Source organism: Protopterus annectens, chromosome 8.part0 (genome assembly GCF_019279795.1).
Source record: "Protopterus annectens isolate FY-2018-M chromosome 8.part0, PAN1.0, whole genome shotgun sequence".
NCBI lineage: Eukaryota > Metazoa > Chordata > Ceratodontiformes > Protopteridae > Protopterus > Protopterus annectens.
The window spans coordinates 229,268,738-229,295,486 of record NC_056741.1 but is presented as its reverse complement, the minus strand read 5'-3'; positions in this window follow the sequence as shown (position 1 = coordinate 229,295,486).

The following is a 26,749-nucleotide window of genomic DNA, read 5'->3' as shown; positions in this document are numbered from 1 at the left end:
TGTCCAGGACCTCAAAAAATTGCAGTAAGTATTGTCCTAGCCGGCTGTTGAAGTGGTTTCTGCTAGCTTTTAACTTTTAGCTAACATCTGTGTTTGTTTTAACATTAAGAATACTTGGGATTACTCATTTAGTGGTGGTAGGGAGTAGCCTGGTCTGTCCAAGTTGGGAAACACATACACAAATGAATAAATGCAGGCACTTAGAAACAATTTTCCATAAAAACTTATCTCTAAAACTGTACCCAGTAACGAAGCTGGCTAAGAACTACTTTGTGCAGTGAGAACTGCCCATCAGATCTACTCCTATGTAGTCTAGTTCTGCTTCTAGCTTCAAACGCACCCAGGCTAGCCCACTATTAACTCTTCTTGTACCACACCCTTATAGTTCACCTAGAAGGACCTGAATCATGGATATGCATTTTCCCAGTTCCTCCATCACCTGTCTGGTGGATATGGGCATCCTGAGACAATGTATCAATTGTCTCATGTTCACTGACAACCATCTAATCCTTAAAAAAAAAAAACACTTCAGTGTGTGTAGCATGTAATTACACAATGTCACTGGAGGGTAAGACTCTCATATACAAGCTCTCAAAAAAAACAATCAGGTTGTCAGTAACACACATACTACACCTTCAACACATAGTATGCACCCAACACATGAAAAAACATATGCAAAGGCACTAAAAAACAATCTTCTTAAACCCCAAAGACCTCCCAAACATGCAACCCACATAATTTATCCTCAACAAATCCAAAAGTTTTCTACCAAAACAACATCCGACACAGCACATGTAGCAACACCCCATGGAGCCTCAACTACAAATCCCATAAGGCAAGCTAACAAACTACCCAATATTCTACTCATAGGATATTCTGTTGTGAGATATACAGATACCATATTCACCAGGCTGAACAAGGAGAAAATCACAATCAGTTGTCTATCAGGAGCCAGAATCCACCAAGTCTCTCACTCTCTCAGGCCATTTTACAACTACCAGTACACCTCAGTCATAGTCCATGTGGGTGCAAGTGACCTGAGATGAACTTCCATTATGGATCTTCCATACCATGAGTCCCAGGCTGGTATGAGCAACATTCTACCTTCACCAGGGATGATGGCACTACATGAACAGAAGGTGATTAACTTTAATAACTGGCTTAGTTTCTGCTGTCATTCAAAGGGGGTACAATATCTGTTAGCATGGGAAGTTATGGTCAACAGACCACTTTGCTTTGCCAAGGATGATCTACACCTATCCCCACTAGGCTTTTGAATATTGGCTAGCATATTGTCCTCTCCATATTGGCCTTTTTAGGCAATGCCAATCTAATAAATCTTCCAACTTACCAAAATTAAACCAGGCAATCTAAAGGTGTTGCTGCTCAACTAAGAGCCTAAACAAGAAACTTCATTCACTCCAGGCTCTCCTCTCGATGGAGAACGGAGACATCTGTGCAGCCACAAAGACACGGTTCAAAGCTGCAGAGGCCACCACGGCAATGCAATGAAACAATGCCTTCCACACTTTTAAACCAGTCCAGGATGTTCCCCTGCAAGTACAGTAGTGCACGGCTTAAAGAAACAGTAATCCAAAAAGCAAGAAAGCCAGCACCAAGGTGTATTGAGTGTAGCTTTATTAAAACGTTAACACATACAGACAGACCGGTTTCGGCATTAATTAAAAGCCTTCCTCAATGTAGCCGTAAATAAGACTGAACACTCCTTATATACACACACCCATTTACAAAGAAAAAATGTCATTGGCTGCTCACAACAATTCATTCAATCCAGGAGGAATTAAACCTTCTACTTTAATTATCCATCTTTTTTCTTTATTATTAAGTATATTGTGCCAGCCAATTTTATAGCTTCTCTATGTCCAAATTAACACTGGAAGAATCCCATAGCACTTGCAATCTATAGATCACCCTCTATGACTCACAAAACCCATAGCTCATACGTAGAGCTACTGAAGATATAACAAATCTGCTAGCCGACAAATTCAGTTCTGATTTTATTCACCCCCCCACTCCTCCTGGCTGCCTCCAAGTAATACCATCAAACATAATCCAACAACTGTCACTAGGATCAGATCCAAAATGTGCTCTCCAAGGCTAAGAACACCACATTGATGGGCCCTGATAATACCCCAGGATGCCTTTTAAATAGGCTAAAGCATGACCCATCTGGACATCTAATGTCACAATTTAACCATAGACACCAGACAGGCTTTGTGCCATGTGAATAAAGGACTGAAACAGTCATTCCCCTGCATAAGAATGGTCTGTCAATGGATCCTTGGGACTTCAGACCAATAGGTCTGACTAGTCTCATAATCAAAGCCATGTAAAGAATTATCGAGGATATGATTAATAGTGACATAGGGAACCTACAGACACTAGATACAACCCAGTTTAGCTTCATCAAAGGCTGATCATGCCTACTCAACCTGGTGGACTTGTTTGAAAAAGTCATCAATGTAATGGATGAGGGCAAAACACTGCATACTGCCTACCCTTACCTGGAAAAGGCATTTCATGCAATATCTCACTAAAGCATTGTAAACAAACTCAAGGAATTAGGCATTAACTCCTATGTTATACACTAGATAGCCGGCTGGTTATCAGAAAGGACTCAGGAATTTAGGATATGGTAAACTACTTCCACAAAGATGCTCATCACAGAGTCCCTCAGGGTTCACTGTCGGGCCCAATCATTTTTCACATTTACTTCTCGGAAGTCAAAGTCAAAGGCATCTGGCTAAATTTGAAGATGACTACAAAACTAGGAGCAGCCATAGAAGAAATGCATAATACTACCTTTTGAGAAGTTGGCCACCCTAGGAAACTACCTCATTGATAACACAATCCTAAGAGTAGACCCAGTAGTCAGGAATTTGGAAACATATCTGGATAGCAATCTAGCTATAGACCAACATGTGTCTAGGGTAGTAAGGAAATCATTCTATGTTGCTCAATTTACAGACAAGGGCAATTTATCTAGGTCCAAGGAGGTCATCTTTCCTCTGTATTCAGCCCTCATCAGACCCATTATTAACAACAATGTCCACTTTACTATGTACCTGACCAGGCACATGCAGCAACTAGAACATCCACAGAGGTTCCTCACAAAAAAGAATCAGGGTGTAAACATGTCCTATACACATCAACTCAAAGCTCTTTCTTTATACTCAGTTTCCTACAGACTGTTAACAGGTGATCTGTGCCTGTTATACAGGGCAGCCTTAGATCCCACTGTGATGAACCTTTTGCACAGCCACAAAACCAACCTCATCAGAACTTCTATATCTAGGGACTTGACCTTTGCTTGCGGCATAAATCAGACAAGCTGGAGGGGCAGGTGTGTGTCTCAGAGAATTTCTCTCACCTAGAACAGGTTTTACATCCATGCGAAGCAGAGTTCTTCCCTAACCCTATTAAACCATAACCTGAGCTAGCACATGGGAAACCAGATATTCACTCCAGGTCTAGCACCTATATCTCTAATGGACAGAGGCAGTCTGTAAATCATACCATGGCTTACCTATACCCCTTATTAATAATCTCTAAGGCTCAAAAACCCTTTTGGGAAACATTTGAGATGCATGGCTAGGCGTATAGTGCCCCCAGTTGTTGTTAGGCTAATGCACATTTATGAATCTATGAACCTATGAACAAAGCATGTTTATATCATTCATCACTTTGAATGCCAAAGTCTAGACATGGATCAACAGTTGCTCCTACTTGCTGTGTCTGTTGATCTGCAACAGACCTTTGATAAAGCTGAACACTCAGAATTGTTCCTACAGTCTACTCAGTTGGTTTTGGTAAAACATACTCTTTGTAAACAGAATCTTATGTTACATTCCATCCTTAGACCTTAGGATGGTGATTAATACTTTAGTTTTATCCAATTTTGATGACTGCAGTTCTCTGTACTGTGTGTTAGATGGTGATAAGACCTTCCTGGGTGCAGCATACATATAACTATATAGCTATGTTACTGATTGGTATACCTTGGCTTTGTCTAGTAGTAGATTATAATAGAGGTGATTTAGGCAGCTACCTGGGGTCCATAACTAGAGGGGGAGGCACCTTCATTAGTGAACACCATGTAATTCAACATGGCTTCTAATAATTTTAAATACTTTTGTTAGTCTCAGCACTGCTAACTCATTTTAGTTATCATATGTGTTTCATAAATATATATATATATATTTGTGTGTGTGTCTGTCTGTATATATATATATATATATATATATATATATATATATATATATATATATATATATATAAATATATATATGTTCCACGTAAAAAACAAAGTCCGTAGTGGATAACCAAGGCGCCAGAAAATATATACCTTCACTCAATTTCAAAAGGCAGTATTCTGTCAACACGTAACTCAGCAACTGTTGACTGTAAAGTCAAAAAATGCGATAAAAATCATAGCATAAACCTCCATATAATCCAAGGCTTTAATTTCACTTAGCACTTTCACCCACAGGTTTCATCAGACATTCAAAGCCATATAAAACATTTAATTTAAATACCATTCAAACTAAAATAATAGGACGATAAAACAATGACATCACATCCTTTCTTTGAAATCTTAAAGACATAAGAATACTTAATACAAATATATATTATATATCAACTTATAAAAATATAAAAACTAAATACATGTAGATATATTACAATATACAAATATATTATTTCATTTTCCTAACAGATAATCTCCTATTTTTAAGGATATGTTTAAGGGGAACCGTGTCATTAAGTCCGGGTGCAGCATCAGCTCTTAACCTGACTATCCATCTCAATTCACATTCTTCCGTATAATTCGTGGTATCACCTCCACATACATTCTGACCAATACATTGTAGTACCAAGAAAACAAATGTATGTAAACTCCCTTTAAGTGTATAATGTTTAGCCAAAGCATTAAATGTGGAACCTGTCCATATATTATAAATGTGATCTCTAATGCGTTCACACAGTCTTCTATTAGTCTTACCAACGTAAAACGCATCACATGAGACACATCTAGCAAGGTAAACCAAATCAGTGCTCTGGCATGTAGTATTTGTCTTAAAAGTATATGTAACACCTGTACAAGGATGTACAAAAGTACAACTGGTATCTATAGATGAACATTGGCTACAATGGCCACATGATCTAGTATTAAAACCATCATTTAATGCATCATTTTGATTGACAGGGAAAGAGCTCAGTAATATCTATGACTTGTGATAATACACCAAACAAGTTATGAGTTTCGGTATTACCCTATTACTATGGTAGATATTTACAGCTATCTCTATCTTAATTCTGTCTTTGAGTCATTTACTTTTAACACCTGTTATCCATAGTAAGTTTTATATAAATAATGTTCTTTACTAATGTTTGCTATTTTAACTGATGCCAGTTAATTATTATTGATTTTAGTCAGTTATTTAAACATCTGCTATTCTAAAAGTTTAGGAGTTAATTAAGGACAAATATGTCAAACGGAATATTTCTAAAAATAAATAACATCTTTTGGGAATGACACACACTCACTATGTGCTAACTCCCAGTTCTTGTGAAGTTTTTATTTAGTGGGAGTTTGTCATGATAAGATTTATTCAGAGGGCAAGTAAATGCAAATGCTAAATGATTCTTTGATTTGTTCTACCATTTTGAAGTTTTTATTAGAACTAATACAGATGACATGCTTAGGTATTTTGGGTAATCATTTAGATTGTTAATAAAGCTAATGTTTCCTTAGTCTATTAAGCACTAAATTCAGATTATATATTTCCTAATATGTCTCTTGCTTCCTTAGTGAATAATTATTGTATAAATGTTTAATGTTTCTAATAATTGTGTATGTAACTCATCTCTAAAACCTAACTGGAATCAATATCTGATTGGTTGTTTATCACTACTATTTTTCTCTTAATTTATAATATATTCTCCATTTTTTACTTTGTTTTCATGGGCTGGAACCAGCCAAGGTTGATGGTTGAGATAGGTAGTCTAGCAGATTTAGTTATGTTTGCTAGACTAGGAATGTATCTCATTCCATGTATAGGGTATATTAAGGTTTATATCAGAGTGAAATATGGCAATTTATTTGTTATTTAACTGTTTTTCTAGTTTTGAAATGCCTGACACAATTGTTTTACTTTTATCTTTCATGGGGAAAGTTATTTGGATTGAGATAAATAGAAATACTACAATTGATATTCTATTGTCTATTCAGGAAGAGTGTTAGGTATACAGGATTCTATTAATACAAGTTCCTTTATTATTTGTTATCTTTAAAGAATTCTGATATGGATTTAACTTTGATATCCTTAAATACTAATGGGTTAAACAAACCATATAAGAGAGCCAACCTACTAAGGTATCTTAAATTAAACAAGGCTCAAGTAGTTTTCTCCAAGAGACACACTTTAAAATAAATGACACATTTATGTGGGACCATAAGGAATACAAAATACTTGCTCAATCTTCTTATAAAAGTAAGACCAGAGGAGTAACAATTCTATGGAAAAAGACTTTCTTAAATCCCCAAATCATTTACAAACATGTAGATAATGATGGACTCATGGCCTTAGTTATACTTAAGTTTAATAATAGAATTTGGACCCTGGTTAATTTATACTGGTTCCTGGGTATGGGGGTTGGACTAGCTAAGAAACACTTAGACTTTATTACAACTACTTCTAAAGGTAATATTATACTAGGAGGTGATTTCAATTGTATCACAGATATTACAGAAACTACCAGTAGGAAATCTCCTAGACTATTGTCCTCAGCCAAACAGTTAAAATGGACATAAATATTTAAATTAAAAGATACCTTTAATGTTTTGGGACCAAATGTTTTACTATTCTCACAGCAGGACTATAGACATGGTACCCAAACTTGAATAGATACAATTTATATCTCACAAGATCTATATTCTAAAATCTTGAAATTATCAATACTACCTTGTCCCTTTTCAGATCATAATTCCCTGTTGTTAACAATACACTTGGAATTCAATTAATTAGTTATTACTTCAAGGATTCCTTCATATATAACAAAAATTAAATCTTTAAATCTTGGATAACTTCCGAACTTCAGCTTTTCTTAGAGATTAATTATAAACCTGAAGCAAACACAATTATGGTTTGGGATTCTCTTAAGGCCTATCTATATGGTAAAACCATTAGCTGACACAAAAATAAAATTAAAGAATGGGACTCAGAGTAATAGCAACTCCAAAATCAAATATTATCTCTTAAATGTAATAAAAATTAATTGCTGCAGATAATAATAAGAAAATAGAAGAAGCAAATAAGAAATACAATGAAATATTATTCCATAAAACTAATTTAGCTATGGAAAAACTGAAATTAAATTCTTATGCTACCTCGCCTAAGCATCTTCGTAACCTATCTATAAAAGGTAAGATACAATGAAAAAATAATAACATTGATAGTATCTTTCATGAAGGGAAAAGGAAAAAAAAGTCTTGGACATAGGACACATTTTGGAGGCTTTTAATTATCATTATGCAGAACATCATAAAGACAAAATAAATACAAATGAATGTGAGAAGTTAGAAAATATAGTTCCCAACATAATAAGAATTCCTGAGGAACTTAAGTTAGATCTACAAAAGCATATTTTTCAAAAGGAAATTATAGATGGAATTAAAGGAAGTAAGTCTAATAAAGCACCTGGAATAGCTGGCTTAATTATCAAAATTTATAGATTGTTCCCTCCTTCTGTAATCTCTCTCCTACATAAAACCTTTCTTGAACTTCAAGCATTAGCAAATATTCCTCCTTCTTGGAGATATTCTCTAATTTCCCCCATATTAAATGAGAATAAGGACCCTAATCATTGCCACTCATATAGACCGATTTCTTTGTTGAATAATGATTATAAACTATTTATGTCGATTATGGTCAATATATTGAAAATACCCATATCTAAAATAATTAGTGAAGACCAAACTGGTTTCATACATGACAAGCATACACAGGATAATATTAAAAGAGTATTAACTCTGATAGATTACCTCACTAGAAGAAACCATGAAGCACTGATAATAGGTTTAGATATTCAAAAGGCCTTTGACTCCTTAAATTGGGGTCATTTATTTAAAGTCTTACCATTATTTGCCCCCCCTTTTATAACAATGATAAAGAAAATCTATGAAAATAATCTAGCATATGTCAAATTAGGTCCCTTTACTTCCAAAGCAATCCAAATCACTAGAGGTACTAGACAAGGATGACCCATGTCCCCTATCCTATTTTCTCTGGCCACAGAAATACTTGTCATTTTAATACATAATAACCCAAAGATAAGAGGTATAAATATATATGACCAATATATTTCTAAAATAACAATGTTTGTTGATGATGTCTTACTTACCTTACCCCACTGTAAGAAAGTGTTAGGTGAAGTGGATATAGTAACAACAAATTTCCAAAAAATCTCAGGACTCTCCTTCAACAAATCTAAATAAAAATATTTATTATTAAATAAAAAAAGAACATACAGGTTCCAGTTAATCATATTATTGGAAACTAAGTTTCAACTCTAGACTATTTAGGAATAGTCCTAGGCAAGAATATAGAGGAAACCTTACAGCTTAACTATGCTAAAGCCATAGACTTAATCAAGACATTAATAAGCAAATGGAATAATTTGTTAATAACATTTGATGATAGGTTACAACTGATAAAAATGGTTTTGTTACCTAAAATATCATATATAGCACAAGCCCTTATACTTCCACCAGGAAAGAAAATCCTTGAAGAAATAACTACAGCTTTCATGAATTTCCTATGGTACCCCAAAAGAAATAGAGTGGCATATTCACATCATAACAGAAAATGGGAACAAGGGGGTTTAATATTCCCATAGATTGAAACTTATATAAAGGCATCTATAATTAAATTAGTGATGAATTGGATAAATCCTAGACACTCTTCCAATTGGAAACATTTACACTCCATTATACTAATGAATGAAAATTATTTATCAAAGAATGCTTTGGTAACTGCCAAAGATAACACGATATGGCACTATTTAAGTTTAAATTTACAGTATAGTACAACAAAAGTAACTAAACTAACACTAATAAACAATATTTTTGATGTGTTTAGAAAATTCATTAACACAAATTTAGACATAAAACTGTGGCATAGATTTTTTATACCATTTACTATTAAAAAGGATTTCCCTGGTAAAACACATAGAGAGATTTTTGGTTTATGGCAAAATAACAACATATTTGTTGGTGCAAAAAGTATATTAGAGGGTCAGCCCAGGTTGGAAGGTTTGGAGACAAAGCCAGAGAGGCAAGATTATGTTGGTCTGGACATGTGCTGAGGAGGGATGCAGAGTATATTGGGAAAAAGATGCTAAGGATGAAGTTGCCAGGTAGCAGGAAAAGAGGGAGGCCTAAGATAAGGTTTATGGATGTGGTGAGAGAGGACATGCAGGTGGTTTGTGTGACAGAACAAGATGCAGAGGACAGGAAGAAATGGAAACAGTTGATCTGCTGTGGCAACCCCTAATGGGAGCAGCCAAAAGAAGAAGAATTTTGTTGGTTGCAATGTATTGAAAACCAACAAGCTTTAAACACACAAAGTTTATTGTTAACCTATGGCCTATCACCTAATGACTGGTTCTTTAGAGTGTCACATCATACACTAAGAATCTGTATAGCATAATATATAACATCCTTCAAAACCGTACAAAAAATTATAAACTGGATTTATGGAATTCTATATAATAATATCAATGTTAAGAATGAATGATCATATCTATATAACACTTTGTCTATAAGACAGCTTCTAAAGATTCTTCCTGGCAATTCCTAACTAAAGGGTTTCAAGTATCATTGTCAATGGAAGATAAAATTTTATTTTCAGTTAAACTAACTTCTTACTCACAATTCCGGAGGATTTTTCATTGGAAATTTCTACACAGATCCTTTTTGACACCTGAGAAACTCTCAGAAATGAACCTTTCAAACAGCAAGTTATATTGGAGATGTCATCTGTCCACTAATGCTGACTGGTCTCATATTTGACTGTACTAATATTAAACTATATTGGAATTAGATTAACAAATTTCTTCAAGCTATCTATACTGATATATTTGTTTTGACAAAGTCTTTAATTTTATTGAATGTTGTTAATAGTAATAATATGAAGAAAGATGACCTGTATTTGCTGTGGACGATGTTAGCAATAGCCAGAAAATGTATAACTAGAAGATAGAACTCTAATGTAGTGCCCACAATGGAGGAATTCTTATCATCACTGAAGAAATGCATACTAATGGAGAAAAGAACTAAAGCGTTAAGAACTTTCCTAAGACATTGGTTAATAATCTGTGGAGGAAAGTTTTGAATTTGATTGATACCCCACAGATGGAGCCATCATCAAATCATCAAAGGCCAGCTTCCAAAGAAAAATCGCCAAAGACTCGAAAGATAATCACAAGGCCTTCTTTAGCTACGTCAAGAATCTAGGTGGCAACTCTCAGATCTGTGAAAAAATACCTGCACGAATGGCTTGTGCATGGCTGTATAATATATCCAACCAAAAAAAGAAAAGGCCAGCACCCAACATCTCCTGTGGCTTGTTACAAAACACTGTTATTCCATGACCGATAGTCAACAATACACCAGTATGGTTATACCGGTTTCGGCAAAAGCCTTCTTCAGCAACCAAACTTGAAAAAGTAAAAAGATGTAACTAGCATTGATATCTCCCTTATATATGGTGTCTAATGATGCCCTCTAGTGCACATCAGAAATACTACCATATCGATAGTAATATATGTCATATGAATTTAAACAATTGTTGTCATGTTACAAACATAATAAACTAAACAAAACAAAGAGCACTTTGTGTTAATACAAATATACAATTTTATGTGAAGATGTTTCAAAATTGGTCATTTAACCCAGGAGAAAAAAGGGCCCCCAATTTAATAATCCACATTTTCTCTTTGTTTGTTAACATTTCATGTAGTGTGTGAGCCTCTTTATTCCTAAACCTAATATGGTCAATGACCATGAAACTAAAGAATCCTGTCAGATGTTCAAGCATATGTTTAAATAGAGAACTTGAACCTTTTTTATTTTTAATGTCACTTAAATGTTCCTCAACCCTTATTTTAAAGGGTCGGGACGTTTGTCGCACATAAAATGCCCAACAACTACATTGGGCAAAATAAATAGCCCAAGTAGTGTTACAATTGGCAAAAAATGGGACATTGTATACATGTGGAGAATTCTGTGACATAAAACTATTTGACTTCAACACTCTTGGACAATAAATATAGTGACCACATGGATAACAACCCAATATCAATTGTCCAGTCATTGTCATTTGTTTAGTTGAACCTGAACCTTTGGCATAAACCCTTTTATAATGGCTAAATAAGGATCCCAAAGACCGCCCCTTCCGAAAAGAATAGAAACATCGATCACCAATATAGTTGTTTAAAGTGTCATCTGATCTTAATAGATGCCAGTGTCTATGAATGATATTCATAAAACTATTGGTTTTTCTCCCATAATCTGAGTACCTGTGATTTTTCAGTATCCTGAACCCGATATGACAACTGCAATCTATCCTGTTGATTGGCAAACCGACTGGCCCTAGTGATATCACCCACTTGATATCCCCTATTCTTAAACCTAGATGTTAAATCTCATCGGTGATGGTCGTACATGGAGGAATTTGAACAAATTCTCTTAATATGGAGAAATTGTGATTTGGGGATGTTCTTGATGACATGTTGTGGGTGGAAACTTGTAGCATGTAGTAAGGTGTTGAATTGTGGAAGCTTCCTAAATACTTCACTCTCCAAAGTGTCCAAATCTGTTCTCCTAACTGACACATCCAAGAAAGTGATATCTGATCTAGAGTAAGTCAACTTAAATTCAACACCACACATATTGCAATTCAAATATTCCAAAATTTCCAAAAGGAATTCCTCATCTGCACTCCACACCAACCAACAGTCATCAAGATATCTCCTCCAAATATCCATTTCATTTATATATATATATATTATGACTGGTGTCATATATCAATTGTTCCTCCACGTACGCCATAAATAGGTCCGCATAAATGAGTGCAAAATAGGCCCCCATTGCAGTACCTTGAAGTTGCCAATGACACCTATCTTTAAAATAAAAAATGTTATGGGTCAGGACCATTTCTGCCATGCAAATTAGGAGAGTATTAAAGCCTGGTGTTTACATATTGGCTCGATCTAGCCAATATTGCAAGGCCATAAGTCCTGCCCAATGGGGGATGTTGGTGTACAAGGAGGTGACATCTAAAGTACATAAGAGCCAGTTGGAATCCAATTGCATATCAGATATAATGGAGAGAAACTGGGTCATGTCCTGTATTCTGGACCGTATCAATGATAGTAATGGTTTTAAATATAAAGTAAGAAATCCCGACAAAGGCTCAGTCAAAGAGCCTCTGCCTGAAACAATCAGTCGACCAGGCAGTCTACTAGAATCCTTATGGATCTTGGGCAAAAAATAGATATACTGTTTTTTAGGATAGTCTACCTTAAGATGAAAACAAACTCCCTTAGTGATAATGCCCTCATCTTCTGCTTGATTGAGGAAGTGATCTATCCTGTTTAAACTTGTTGGTTGGATCAACAACCATTTCCTGATGAGATTTATTATATAGTTGACGCTCACCCTCCGCTTCATAGTCCACCAAATTTTGAACCACCACTGCTTTACCCTTGTCTGCAGATACAATGACAATTTCCTTGTTATTAACAAGATTTTCAACACATAATGTTTGCTGTTTATCCAAATTGCCCTTCACCATATCTTGTTTGTTCAAATGTAAATGCAAATCCATAAGAACTTTGTTCTGAAAATTTGTACAATGGGTAGCATAGGTGGCTTAAATATTGAAGACCTGAAGCGAAAGTTTCTAAATTCAGAACACATCTTACTCCTCTCAGAATTGTGAAAAAGTGATTTTAAATTAAGATTACAACAGAAATTCACAATATCTTGTGCAAAATGATACTCCTGGACAAAGAAATCTGGCACAAAGCTTGAACCTTTATTTAGCACCTCCAGTTGTTGCTCATCCAATCTAACAGAAGATATGTTGTGCACATTATTCACTTTGGTATCTAAATTTTGGTCATGTTTTGAAGAATCTCCCCAAGATCCATGGAATTTTTTATGCTTCCTGCCCCCTCGTCTCTGAGACTTACGCCTAAAGGGATTCCCCCTGCCAAACTTTGCTCCAAATTGTTCCTCTTTGGAACAGGTGAGACTCTGGTATGGCCATCCTCCCAATCTGTATTGGATGATGAATCCTCACCAAATGTGGCAGACTCCTTATTTCTTTTTTCAATATAGACTTGGGCCGTGAGGCTCTCGATTTCTTGGGGGTTTGAACACTCGTAACAAATTTAACCCTAGGGTGCACCTCAAAGGGCTTACCCCTGTCATAATCCCCAACATCACAAGTGAACGTCTTAACTTTCCTCTCTTTAAAAACAGAGTCCAATTCTAACAAATCCTTGCCAAGTTTTTCAGTACAATTTTTATAACATGGAAGTGTTGAAATCTCTTCCAAAGTTTTACTGGCCCCCAAGAGATAAGCAGCTTGTTCCTCTACCTTCCTCTCATAATAACTAGTCAATATATTAACAAGGGTCATGGAGACCTGTTGTTGTGCCTCAGACCATTGTGCCAAAAGGCACTCATCGGGTTCAGCAACCATAGGCTGCAACCTAGTTCTTAATCCTCTTGGAACTATTTTGCTCCGTTGGTATGCCCTAAAAAGTTTGAGGTGCCAAACTTTTTTCCTAAGAGTAATCAAATTTTTGGTCAACTTGGCAAAAGCGGATCTCTAATCCTGAGTGGGGTCCTGAACTCCAGAACCATTACCAGTATTACCTGACCCCAGGCCAAAAATGCCCAAGTCATCAAAGTCCGAAGAAAGACCCTTAATGAGAGTTGCCAAATCCATCACTGACCAAAACTAGTTTACAACCAAAACAACACTGTCCACAATGCTAAACTAAAAATATTATTTCTAAACTATAATATATGTCCATGATCCTGAGTGTTGGAAAGTCAATATATAATGCTAATATAATTCTCTTTACCAACCCCAGGCATCCATACTTGGCCAAAATGGGTACAATAATAGCCAATAACCATTCACCACAAACCTGGGGGAAAGGAGAGTGTAACAAATCTTAATGATGGTCCAAGTCTGATTAACTGAAACCCAGAAAATCAAACATAACATCAATATAATGCCTTCCTAGCCTTTGGTAATCCACTTAGGCTACCTATATCCGCTACGTAACCCAAATGGGCCAAAACCAAATAAAAGAATAGGACAGTGGATAGATCTAGCTTGGTCAATGTTGCTATGGCAAAAACTCCAAATAAATATTACCCTATATTCATATATTTGTGTCTGGAGTCCAGCACTCCACCCCACTTAGACAATTGTCAAAAAACTATTCAATGATGTTAAATCCACCCACTGGATCAAAAATACATTGGACTAGATGGTATGATTTATTATTCTAACTTTTTGAGACCTTTTAACATACATCCCAGATCAAAAGGAATCTATAAACCAACCCCTACCTTAATGGTAATGACTTTTTTTGTTATCAAGCCCATAGCCCAATATCAATAGATGTTGTAGACAACAAACTAATGATGGCAATCCCCTATGTATCCACTATATCCCTAATAGAGTGAAGCAACTAATATTGACAAAGGGAAAAATTATTAGCATTGGCATATACAAGTAAAGACAATGGTTAGCATTCAGATATTAATGTCCAATTGCTGAAACATAATATATGAACCAAACAAATATGACATTCTAATTTACATTTACATGTGCCAGAATGCCTTGGAATAACAGTATACAAACAACCCAAGGCATGCCAGCCCTAATAGTAAATCTAAACGGTCAAACCTACACCCTTAATAGTAACTTATGAGTGCTGATATTAAACATAAAGTTTGGATTTGTAGGCCTAAAAAAGCCCACTCACCAAACTACCAAATTAGAAAATGCACTCAAAAAGATAAACAGAGCCCATATATACATGCACAGTCATGACCCGTATATCAATGCACAATCATGACATTATCTTGTAACATGTATAGACCAATATTATATGTCCTGAGCATCGTCTGATAGTGCAATCTGACCTTTTGGAAAGAAACGCCAAAAAAAGGAATCCTAAAACTCAAACAACAAATATTTAGTCACTCAAAAGTTGCAAATAACACTGTTGCAATCATCTGGGCCATTTGGTTCAAAACTCAAACGTAATAAATGCCATGAAATGTCAAATGTCAATATCCCGAACCATAAAACAAACAAGCGAAAGAAGCTTCAGACAAACAGGAACACCAAGCCCAAGAATGTCTTCCTTAATGCGTTTTTATTAAGTACACAAGAAAAATAGCGTTTTCACCACAGAACAATGTAGCTTCTTCAGAGGAATTTAAAATACATACATAAAAGACTCCTTTTATACAAAATGCCAATACTTAATTAGTTAAAAAGCCCGCTCAAAAGACAATTGATTATACAATTGCATATTTAAAAGGGCAAAGCAAATAAAAAATGCTAGTGCTTTTCTAATGCAGAAATCTTTTCTTTTGCTGAATAAATCTAAATGAAATAAATTTAAAAATATATGTATATTATACAAACATAAAAAATATATATATAAATATATATGTATATAACTGTATTAATCAGTTGTCATCAAATAAATCATAATAAACAAGCACACAAACTCAGTAATGATGGTAACAGAAACTTCCATTAACTAAAATACGTTCTTGAATATAACCAACGTACTATGATAGTATGAGTGAGTACAGTAATAACACCCCCTATGTATATAGTGTGTAAAAATGTTTTTTTTTTAAATCTTGGGACTCACCTAAGATATGATTTATATTTTAACACTGGGGCTATATTACAACTTTCGTTGAGCCCCGGTGTATTAAAAGAGTCTAACTTTAACTGCCATAAAAGCTCACGTATTTCAAGTAAAAGAGAGGTAGGGCCACCCCTAATAGAAGGAGCCACATGGTCTATACCCATAAACAGAAATGCATGACCAGGATTATTAAATACATGCTTAGCTAATGCGTTTTCGCATTTCTTGTTTTTAATTGCATAGCAATGTTGATATACGCGCTCCTTAAATTTTCTATCCGTCTTACCGACGTAGAAAGCAGGGCAGCATGTGCAAAAGGCCAGGTAAATAATAGATTTAGTCTCGCAGCAAATCCTATACTTGATAAGATATTTCCTGTCTGAAATGTCAAAAGAACTGCCTGACTTAATAAGATTACACCAGTTGCATAAGCCACAAGGGAATGACCCCTTAATCCGGTTGAAAGAATCACCTAAGGGAGCGCTTTGCAATAAATCCTTCATGTTCCTGCCTCTCCTAAAAATAATACGGGTTTGACACCTAGTTTGTCAGATAACAAAGAATGTGTAGAAATAAAATACCAATTCTTGGTTAAAATACCAAGAATAGCATCAGAGCTTAAATTAAATGTCATGACAAAACTACACGTGAACTCCTGTGATGGTTTTACAGAATCAGAGTTTGTAACACAGCCTTGTGATAAGGGTAGGATATCCCTGGCAGCTTGTTCAGCATCCAACTCTGCTATAGGTAACACAGTAAGAAGGGGTTTATAAAAACCATCCCTTCTCTTAGTGGACACTTCATTAATAAGATCGTCCACAAAGCACAGTGGGTAACCACGCTGTAAGAAGAACTCCTTCAGGCATGCAACTTCCGAAAAGAATTCGCTAAACTCACTACACATTCTTGCCGCCCTCACCAGTTGCCCTTTTACTATAGCTCTTTTTTGTTTTAATGGGTGAGAGCTAGTGAAATGGAGAAAGGAATTAACATATGTATCTTTTCTATAAATGGCCGATTTAAGCTGGCCCGAGATTGGAAGTCTTGACAAACTAACATCTAGGTAATCAGTCAAATTAATATCAAATCGATAAGTAAATTTCAAAAAAGTTGTTGTTGAGTTCAAGTACTCAACAAAGGAATGTGCCAATAATGAATCACCCTTAAATAAAATAAAAACGTCATCTAAGAAACGTGTGTAATAAATCAGCCTGTCCTTCCAATCTTTATCATTAAATACAAAATGCCTTTCCCAATAGGCCATAAATAAATTGGCCAAAGCTGCGCCACAAGGTGAGCCCATAGCTACCCCCTGTTTCTGGACGAAAATTTCATTATCAAACACAAAAAAATTTGAAGACAGGATGATATCCAGTAACTCAGTGACGTTGTTAATAACATCCTTGGGGGCTTCCAACTCAATTAAAAGTAGTTCGATCCATTCTAATGCTTCTTGTTGGGGGATAGATGTATATAGATCGACTACATCTATGGTGAGGAAATTTGTGGTCTCTTCTAAAATAAGCCCATTCAAGTTAGAGAGGAAAGACCAAGAATCTTTGCATATACTGGGGATGAGCTTAACATACTTGGAAAGTAGAGAGTCAACATACTTAGAACAAGGGTAAGAGATAGACGACCTGCCATCTATTAATGCTCTCATTGGAGGATTGACCAGGTTTTTGTGAACTTTGGGTATCCCAAACATAACAGGTGTTTTAAAGTTCAGGATGTCAATATATTTAAATGTATCCATGTCAATTCTACCACTTATGAACAGGTCCCTAAAATAACCCCTTGTTCTGCTTGAAGAGATGTTCATTTCATTTAAGGAAGAGGCTACATAAGCCAGAGAATCAAGTACCCTATACATTCTTTTCACATAATCAGCCTGTTCAAAAATGGCCAGGCCACCCCCTTTGTCAGGTTTAATAATCCTGACTGCAGAAGAACGTAATTTATTAAGAGCTGACAGTTGTTCCTTAGAAATGTTGAATACATTACTAGACTTCAACATAGGGACCCTATCCATATGCCTGATATCTAATTCACAGGCACATTCAAACATTTTTAAGGCCACGTGCAGAGGTGGATTAAATACACTAGGCAATTTTAATTTCACATTATCACCGCCCGTAGTGTCGTTAAATAGTAGTTTTAAATTTAGTTTCCTAACATAACACTTTAAGTCTAACAACACCCTAGCAACATCACATCTACTAGATGGAACAAAGGTGTTACCTAATGCTAGAAGCTCAACAAGTTCTGGTTCAAGCAAAAGAGCAGAAAAATTATAGATCTTAAAAACACCATTTGCATTTGACAAGATGGTAGGTGCAGTATTTAAAACCACACTTTCAGGCAAATTCAATGTTTCCAATTCCTGTTCCCCCTCTGACGGGCTTTGTTGTTGCCCTTCGCTAAAAAAGAATTATCAGAGTTTGAATTCCTAGAAGTGCCTGCATTATTACTAGCAGAGGGTAGGACAATATGCTCACCCTTGTTATTTTCTTGTCTCTCTTTATTTCTATTACTTCTCCTTAAAGGCCGTTGGCCATCAGAATTGTCAAAGTTGTTATTAGACACAGATTCAGTTTCTTCCCCATCTGAATGTGTGGGCAACTCGTCAGCATTTACAAACTGTTTCATACTACTTAACTTGGGATAAGCCCTCACATTCGAGTATGCCAGCCTGTCCCTGTGTAACTTTTTTGCTTTGTTAGTTTTGATTTTAACTAAATATGTATCAATACTTGAAAAAATGCGGGTATAATCAAAGGAAAATTTTGAAAAAGCAGCATTAGCCCCAGTGTTAAAATATAAATCATATCTTAGGTGAGTCCCAAGATTTTAAAAAAAACATTTTTTGGGGTTTACAGTTTAATTTATTCGTTATTTACTTGTTTGATCATTGTTACTTATCTTGTGTTTATTATCACATTTATAAACACTCATAATACAGGCTCTTTTGTGTGTATACTTAGTTTATATACACACTATATACATAGGGGGTGTTATTACTGTACTCACTCATACTATCATAGTACGTTGGTTATATTCAAGAACGTATTTTAGTTAATGGAAGTTTCTGTTACCATCATTACTGAGTTTGTGTGCTTGTTTATTATGATTTATTTGATGACAACTGATTAATACAGTTATATACATATATATTTATATATATTTTTTATGTTTGTATAATATACATATATTTTTAAATTTATTTCATTTAGATTTATTCAGCAAAAGAAAAGATTTCTGCATTAGAAAAGCACTAGCATTTTTTATTTGCTTTGCCCTTTTAAATATGCAATTGTATAATCAATTGTCTTTTGAGCGGGCTTTTTAACTAATTAAGTATTGGCATTTTTGTATAAAAGGAGTCTTTTATGTATGTATTTTAAATTCCTCTGAAGAAGCTACATTGTTCTGTGGCGAAAACGCTATTTTTCTTGTGTACTTAATAAAAACGCGTTAAGGAAGACATTCTTGGGCTTGGTGTTCCTGTTCATCTGAAGCTTCTTTCGCTTGTTTGTTTTTTGGTTCCTGACATTTTGGTGGTCTCTACATGGCTTCTGCACCTTCGGTGAACCCTTCCAGCCCTAACTTGTTCGGGTCAGGTAAAACTGATGACTTGGATTTAACCAACTTGCTTTTGGCGCTTTCACAAAAAATTGACTCCGTTAATGCCCGCTTGGAGTCTTTTGAAAGGAACTATCAAGATCAGGTTCCAGCTCCTACGGAAACTATTGTTACACCAACTGACACACTCCACGCATGCAGTGGTTCTCAGAGCTCTATACCTCCGGCTCAGCCGATTAGAAAGAATGCTTGTTCAGTTTGTTTGGTCACTACTGGAGTGACTAATGGCTTGGCAGATACTCACAATTCAAACAACAGCTGTCAAGAAGCACTTATGGGCGTCGCGTCTATTTCTGAGTGGATTCAGAATACAGGTGACATTTTTTCTTTTTTAAAACCTTTAACAGACTCTTCGCCGGTGCCGGACAGCACTATGCTCACAAAAAACTCTGAACTAGTGACTGACAAGTTGAAATTGCTGGATATTAAGACCTTTAAATTACGAAAACTACAGCTTGAAGTAGCTTACTTCAAGCAATGCTTGAATGAAGGGTTGGTCCCGAAAGGGCTTAGAAGTGTTTTTTCACCATCAAGTCTTATTGATGGTGATGATTTTCTGTCGGACTTGAAGTGTTTGTTTCAAAAACAGGGTTTGCAATTATTAGAGTTACTAGTAAAACACTATTCCTTGTGTATTGATAATTTGACTAAAGAAGTATGCATTTTGGATGAGGAAATTAAGTCTAATGCTGCTTTTTCAAAATGTTCCTTTGATTATACCCGCATTTTTTCAAGTATTGATACATATTTAGTTAAAATCAAAACCAACAAAGCAAAAAAGTTACACAGGGACAGGCTGGCATACTCGAATGAGAGGGCTTATCCCAAGTTAAGTAGTATGAAACAGTTTGTAAATGTTGACGAGTTGCCCACACATTCAGATGGGGGAAGAAACTGAATCTGTGTCTAATAACAACTTTGACAATTCTGATGGCCAACGGCCTTTAAGGAGAAGTAATAGAAATAAAGAGAGACAAGAAAATAACAAGGGTGAGCATATTGTCCTACCCTCTGCTAGTAATAATGCAGGCACTTCTAGGAATTCAAACTCTGATAATTATTTTTTAGCGAAGGGCAACAACAAAGCCCGTTAGAGGGGGAACAGGAATTGGAAACATTGAATTTGCCTGAAAGTGTGGTTTTAAATACTGCACCTACCATCTTGTCAAATGCAAATGGTGATTTTAAGATCTATAATTTTTCTGCTCTTTTGCTTGAACCAGAACTTGTTGAGCTTCTAGCATTAGGTAACACCTTTGTTCCATCTAGTAGATGTGATGTTGCTAGGGTGTTGTTAGACTTAAAGTGTTATGTTAGGAAACTAAATTTAAAACTACTATTTAACGACACTACGGGCGGTGATAATGTGAAATTAAAATTGCCTAGTGTATTTAATCCACCTCTGCGCGTGGCCTTAAAAATGTTTGAATGTGCCTGTGAATTAGATATCAGGCATATGGATAGGGTCCCTATGTTGAAGTCTAGTAATGTATTCAACATTTCTAAGGAACAACTGTCAGCTCTTAATAAATTACGTTCTTCTGCAGTCAGGATTATTAAACCTGACAAAGGGGGTGGCCTGGCCATTTTTGAACAGGCTGATTATGTGGAAAGAATGTATAGGGTACTTGATTCTCCGGCTTATGTAGCCTCTTCCTTAAATGAAATGAACATCTCTTCAAGCAGAACAAGGGGTTATTTTAGGGACCTGTTCATAAGTGGTAGAATTGACATGGATACATTTAAATATACTGACATCCTGAACTTTAAAACACCTGTTATGTTTGGGATACCCAAAGTTCACAAAAACCTGGTCAATCCTCCAATGAGAGCATTAATAGATGGCAGGTCGTCTATCTCTTACCCTTGTTCTAAGTATGTTGACTCTCTACTTTCCAAGTATGTTAAGCTCATCCCCAGTATATGCAAATCTTCTTGGTCTTTCCTTTCTAACTTGAATGGGCTTATTTTAGAAGAGTTATTATTGACAAATTGCTGACTGAAGAACTAAAGATCAAAAACACACGAACACAGTTGAGTAAAAAGCAGAACACCTTTATCCAACACAAAGCTTTCGGGACAACTCCCTTTTTCAATGATTAACACAAGGTGCAGTTACATTCACATTTAAATACACCCACCACACATCACATGACCTGCAGCCAAGGTCATATGATCAACTACATCAGTATTTAATATATCTACTGGCATTTTTACTAAATAATATAAAATTCAAACTCATATATATACATATAAATACATCTATTCTTATATATAAAAAAAGTATGATATATTTCAACACTCAGAAACTCATTTACTCAACACTCACATCTTAATGTACATAAAATTATAAAAACAGTTATTTATTCAGTGCTATAAAATTCCTACAGCAAAAAAACATGACTAAATCCATGTTACCTAAACATTAATCATTTCAAAGAATTGTGCTGCAACTTTACTAAAATTGGTTTTATTGACACAGCTGCATTTAAACCAGGTTCAGTGTCTGCTGACAATCGCACTATCCACTCATATTCCCTTACTTCTAGTTGATTGCATATATCACCCCCTCTTAAAGTTTTAGATAGCATATCTATAACTCTAAATTTAAACATATGTCCAATACCACTTTCTTTTATATGTTTATATAAAGCATTTGTCTCACATTGCCTCCTAATGCTGGACTTGTGTTCAATTATACGATCCCTCAACCTTCTCGTTGTCATCCCCACGTAAAAAGATGAACATGCTACACAAGTTGCTATATATACAACATAGCAAGAGGTACATGTTGCCAGTCCATTAAAGTTGTAACGTTTATTAGTAACAGGATGTTGAAATATACTGTTATTTAATAAACTACCATCTTGGGTTGGCATTATATCAATGCAACAACTACAATTGTAGCAACATATAGTGCCCCTAGTTCTTCCCTCAGGTTGTGAGGTGGAAGGATGTGAAAAATCCTTATAACATAAGAATGACTTCAAAGACCTTTTATTCCAATAGGCAAATGAAGGTGTAATTCCTACAACTGCTCTTACATCATCCTGTGCTAGGAGTATTTTCCAGTATTTATTTATAACTCTTCTAACTATATGTGTTTTCATATTATATGACGTTATAAACCTCAGTTTACCATCATCTCTCTTTCTCTCTTATTTTAGAAGAGACCACAAATTTCCTCACCATAGATGTAGTCGATCTATATACATCTATCCCCCACCAAGAAGCATTAGAATGGATCGAACTACTTTTAATTGAGTTGGAAGCCCCCAAGGATGTTATTAACAACATCACTGAGTTACTGGATATCATCCTGTCTTCAATTTTTTTTGTGTTTGATAATGAAATTTTCGTCCAGAAACAGGGGGTAGCTATGGGCTCACCTTGTGGCACAGCTTTGGCCAATTTATTTATGGCCTATTGGGGCATTTTGTATTTAATGATAAAGATTGGAAGGACAGGCTGATTTATTACATACGTTTCTTAGATGACGTTTTTATTTTATTTAAGGGTGATTCATTATTGGCACATTCCTTTGTTGAGTACTTGAACTCAACAACAACTTTTTTGAAATTTACTTATCGATTTGATATTAATTCGACTGATTACCTAGATGTTAGTTTGTCAAGACTTCCAATCTCTGGCCAGCTTAAATCGGCCATTTATAGAAAAGATACATATGTTAATTCCTTTCTCCATTTCACTAGCTCTCACCCATTAAAACAAAAAAGAGCTATAGTAAAAGGGCAACTGGTGAGGGCGGCAAGAATGTGTAGTGAGTTTAGCGAATTCTTTTCGGAAGTTGCATGCCTGAAGGAGTTCTTCTTACAGCGTGGTTACCCACTGTGCTTTGTGGACGATCTTATTAATGAAGTGTCCACTAAGAGAAGGGATGGTTTTTATAAACCCCTTCTTACTGTGTTACCTATAGCAGAGTTGGATGCTGAACAAGCTGCCAGGGATATCCTACCCTTATCACAAGGCTGTGTTACAAACTCTGATTCTGTAAAACCATCACAGGAGTTCACGTGTAGTTTTGTCATGACATTTAATTTAAGCTCTGATGCTATTCTTGGTATTTTAACCAAGAATTGGTATTTTATTTCTACACATTCTTTGTTATCTGACAAACTAGGTGTCAAACCCCGTATTATTTTTAGGAGAGGCAGGAACATGAAGGATTTATTGCAAAGCGCTCCCTTAGGTGATTCTTTCAACCGGATTAAGGGGTCATTCCCTTGTGGCTTATGCAACTGGTGTAATCTTATTAAGTCAGGCAGTTCTTTTGACATTTCAGACAGGAAATATCTTATCAAGTATAGGATTTGCTGCGAGACTAAATCTATTATTTACCTGGCCTTTTGCACATGCTGCCCTGCTTTCTACGTCGGTAAGACGGATAGAAAATTTAAGGAGCGCGTATATCAACATTGCTATGCAATTAAAAACAAGAAATGCGAAAACGCATTAGCTAAGCATGTATTTAATAATCCTGGTCATGCATTTCTGTTTATGGGTATAGACCATGTGGCTCCTTCTATTAGGGGTGGCCCTACCTCTCTTTTACTTGAAATACGTGAGCTTTTATGGCAGTTAAAGTTAGACTCTTTTAATACACCGGGGCTCAACGAAAGTTGTAATATAGCCCCAGTGTTAAAATATAAATCATATCTTAGGTGAGTCCCAAGATTTTAAAAAAAACATTTTTTGGGGTTTACAGTTTAATTTATTCGTTATTTACTTGTTTGATCATTGTTACTTATCTTGTGTTTATTATCACATTTATAAACACTCATGATACAGGCTCTTTTGTGTGTATACTTAGTTTATATACACACTATATACATAGGGGGTGTTATTACTGTACTCACTCATACTATCATAGTACGTTGGTTATATTCAAGAACGTATTTTAGTTAATGGAAGTTTCTGTTACCATCATTACTGAGTTTGTGTGCTTGTTTATTATGATTTATTTGATGACAACTGATTAATACAGTTATATACATATATATTTATATATATTTTTTATGTTTGTATAATATACATATATTTTTAAATTTATTTCATTTAGATTTATTCAGCAAAAGAAAAGATTTCTGCATTAGAAAAGCACTAGCATTTTTTATTTGCTTTGCCCTTTTAAATATGCAATTGTATAATCAATTGTTTTTTGAGCGGGCTTTTTAACTAATTAAGTATTGGCATTTTTGTATAAAAGGAGTCTTTTATGTATGTATTTTAAATTCCTCTGAAGAAGCTACATTGTTCTGTGGCGAAAATGCTATTTTTCTTGTGTACTTAATAAAAACGCGTTAAGGAAGACATTCTTGGGCTTGGTGTTCCTGTTCGTCTGAAGCTTCTTTCGCTTGTTTGTTTTTTGGTTCCTGACATTTTGGTGGAATATCCCGAACCATAATATAGAGAAGATGTGATAATTCCCTATTGAATGTCCGAGTCCACTCACCAAACTTATAGACGATGTCCCACGGAACAAATAAAGTCAAAAACAAACTCTAAAAAAAGGTCCGCTGAGCATATCAGCCCAAATCCTTCTCATGGATGATTAAAAAGATAACGTCTGCTGAACTGATAAATAAAAATAACAAAACTCTCAGATCTGCTCTGAGCTGGTGCAAAATGGCAAAAATGCACTGAACCCACTGACATTGCCAACATCCTGACTGACAGGTTCAGTGCAAACTTTACCCCCTTCCCCCCCAAAAGGGCCAGTGTCTATCCCAGAACAATGTAGTCTCCCAGACATTACAGACACACAGGTGAAAGCAGCCCTCTCCAAAGAATAAAACACAGCATCAATGGGACTGGATGGTGTCCCGGGCTGCGTCTTACATGAGCTCCAAAAAGAACTGAACCCTCACATAAAGTCACTGTTCAAACTCAGCCTTACTACAGGATATGTACCCAAAGAATGGCATACAGCAACAGTTATCCCGCTCCACAAAGGTGGCGCCACAATGGATCCCAGGAACTATTGCCCTATAAGTCTAACTAGCCTGGTCTGCAAAGCTATGGAGCGCATCACCATGGATCTCATAAACAAAAACATTGGGAACCTCCAGACACTGGACCCTACCCAATTCAGCTTTGTTAAAGTCAGATCTTTCCTCTTAAACATAGTTAACTTCTTTGAAACAGTTACCAAGGCCATAGATGAGGGAAAGGTAGTCCACACAGCCTACCTGGACCTTGCAAAGGCCTTCGACACAATACCCCACTCTGGCATTATAAATAAGCTTACCAGCTTGAATATCAACCCCTATGTCATGAGATGGGTTGTAAACTGGCTCAGGGATAGAACCCACATGTTCAGAGTTGTGGGTGCCATGTCCAACTCCAAACCGGTTACAAGTGGCATCCCACAGGGCTCAGTCCTGGGACCCCTCTTGTTCGGTATATACTTCTCTGAGGTACAGGCAAGCACGGGAGGACTGTGGCTGACCAAGTTTGCAGATGATTGCAAAATGGGAGCCATAATCGACTCTCCGGCTGACACAAGCATCCTCCAGAAGGGTCTTACGGAGACGGATACCTGGTGGTAGAACCATGGCCTCAAGCTAAATGCCAAAAAGTGCATAGTCATCCCCTTTGGGAAAAACAATGTGCCCACAAACTACTACATAGGTGGTAATCCACTAAGTATGGAAGATGTAATTAGAGATCTGGGGTCCCAAGTACATAGTAACCTCTCCTTTGATAATTACATTGCCAAAGTGGTTAGAAAGACCTTCTATATAGCCCACCTAATCACAAAAGCGTTCACATCTAGATCAAGAGAGGTCATTGTGCCCCTCTACTCATCGCTCATCAGGTCCATAATTGAGTACAATTCCCCATTTGGGATGTACCTTACCCGACACCTGCAACAGCTAGAGAGACACCAAAAGTACCACACCAAGAGGATCGTGGGCCTCAAACAGATGCCCTATGCAGCTCGACTAAAGAAACTCCAGCTGTACTCAGTTGCTTACCGCCTACTCAGAGGCGATCTCTGCCTGACGTACAAGGCCATGTCTAACCCGGAATTAAAGGACATGCTCCACCTCAAGAAATCCAAATCCCTTATAGCTACATGCTC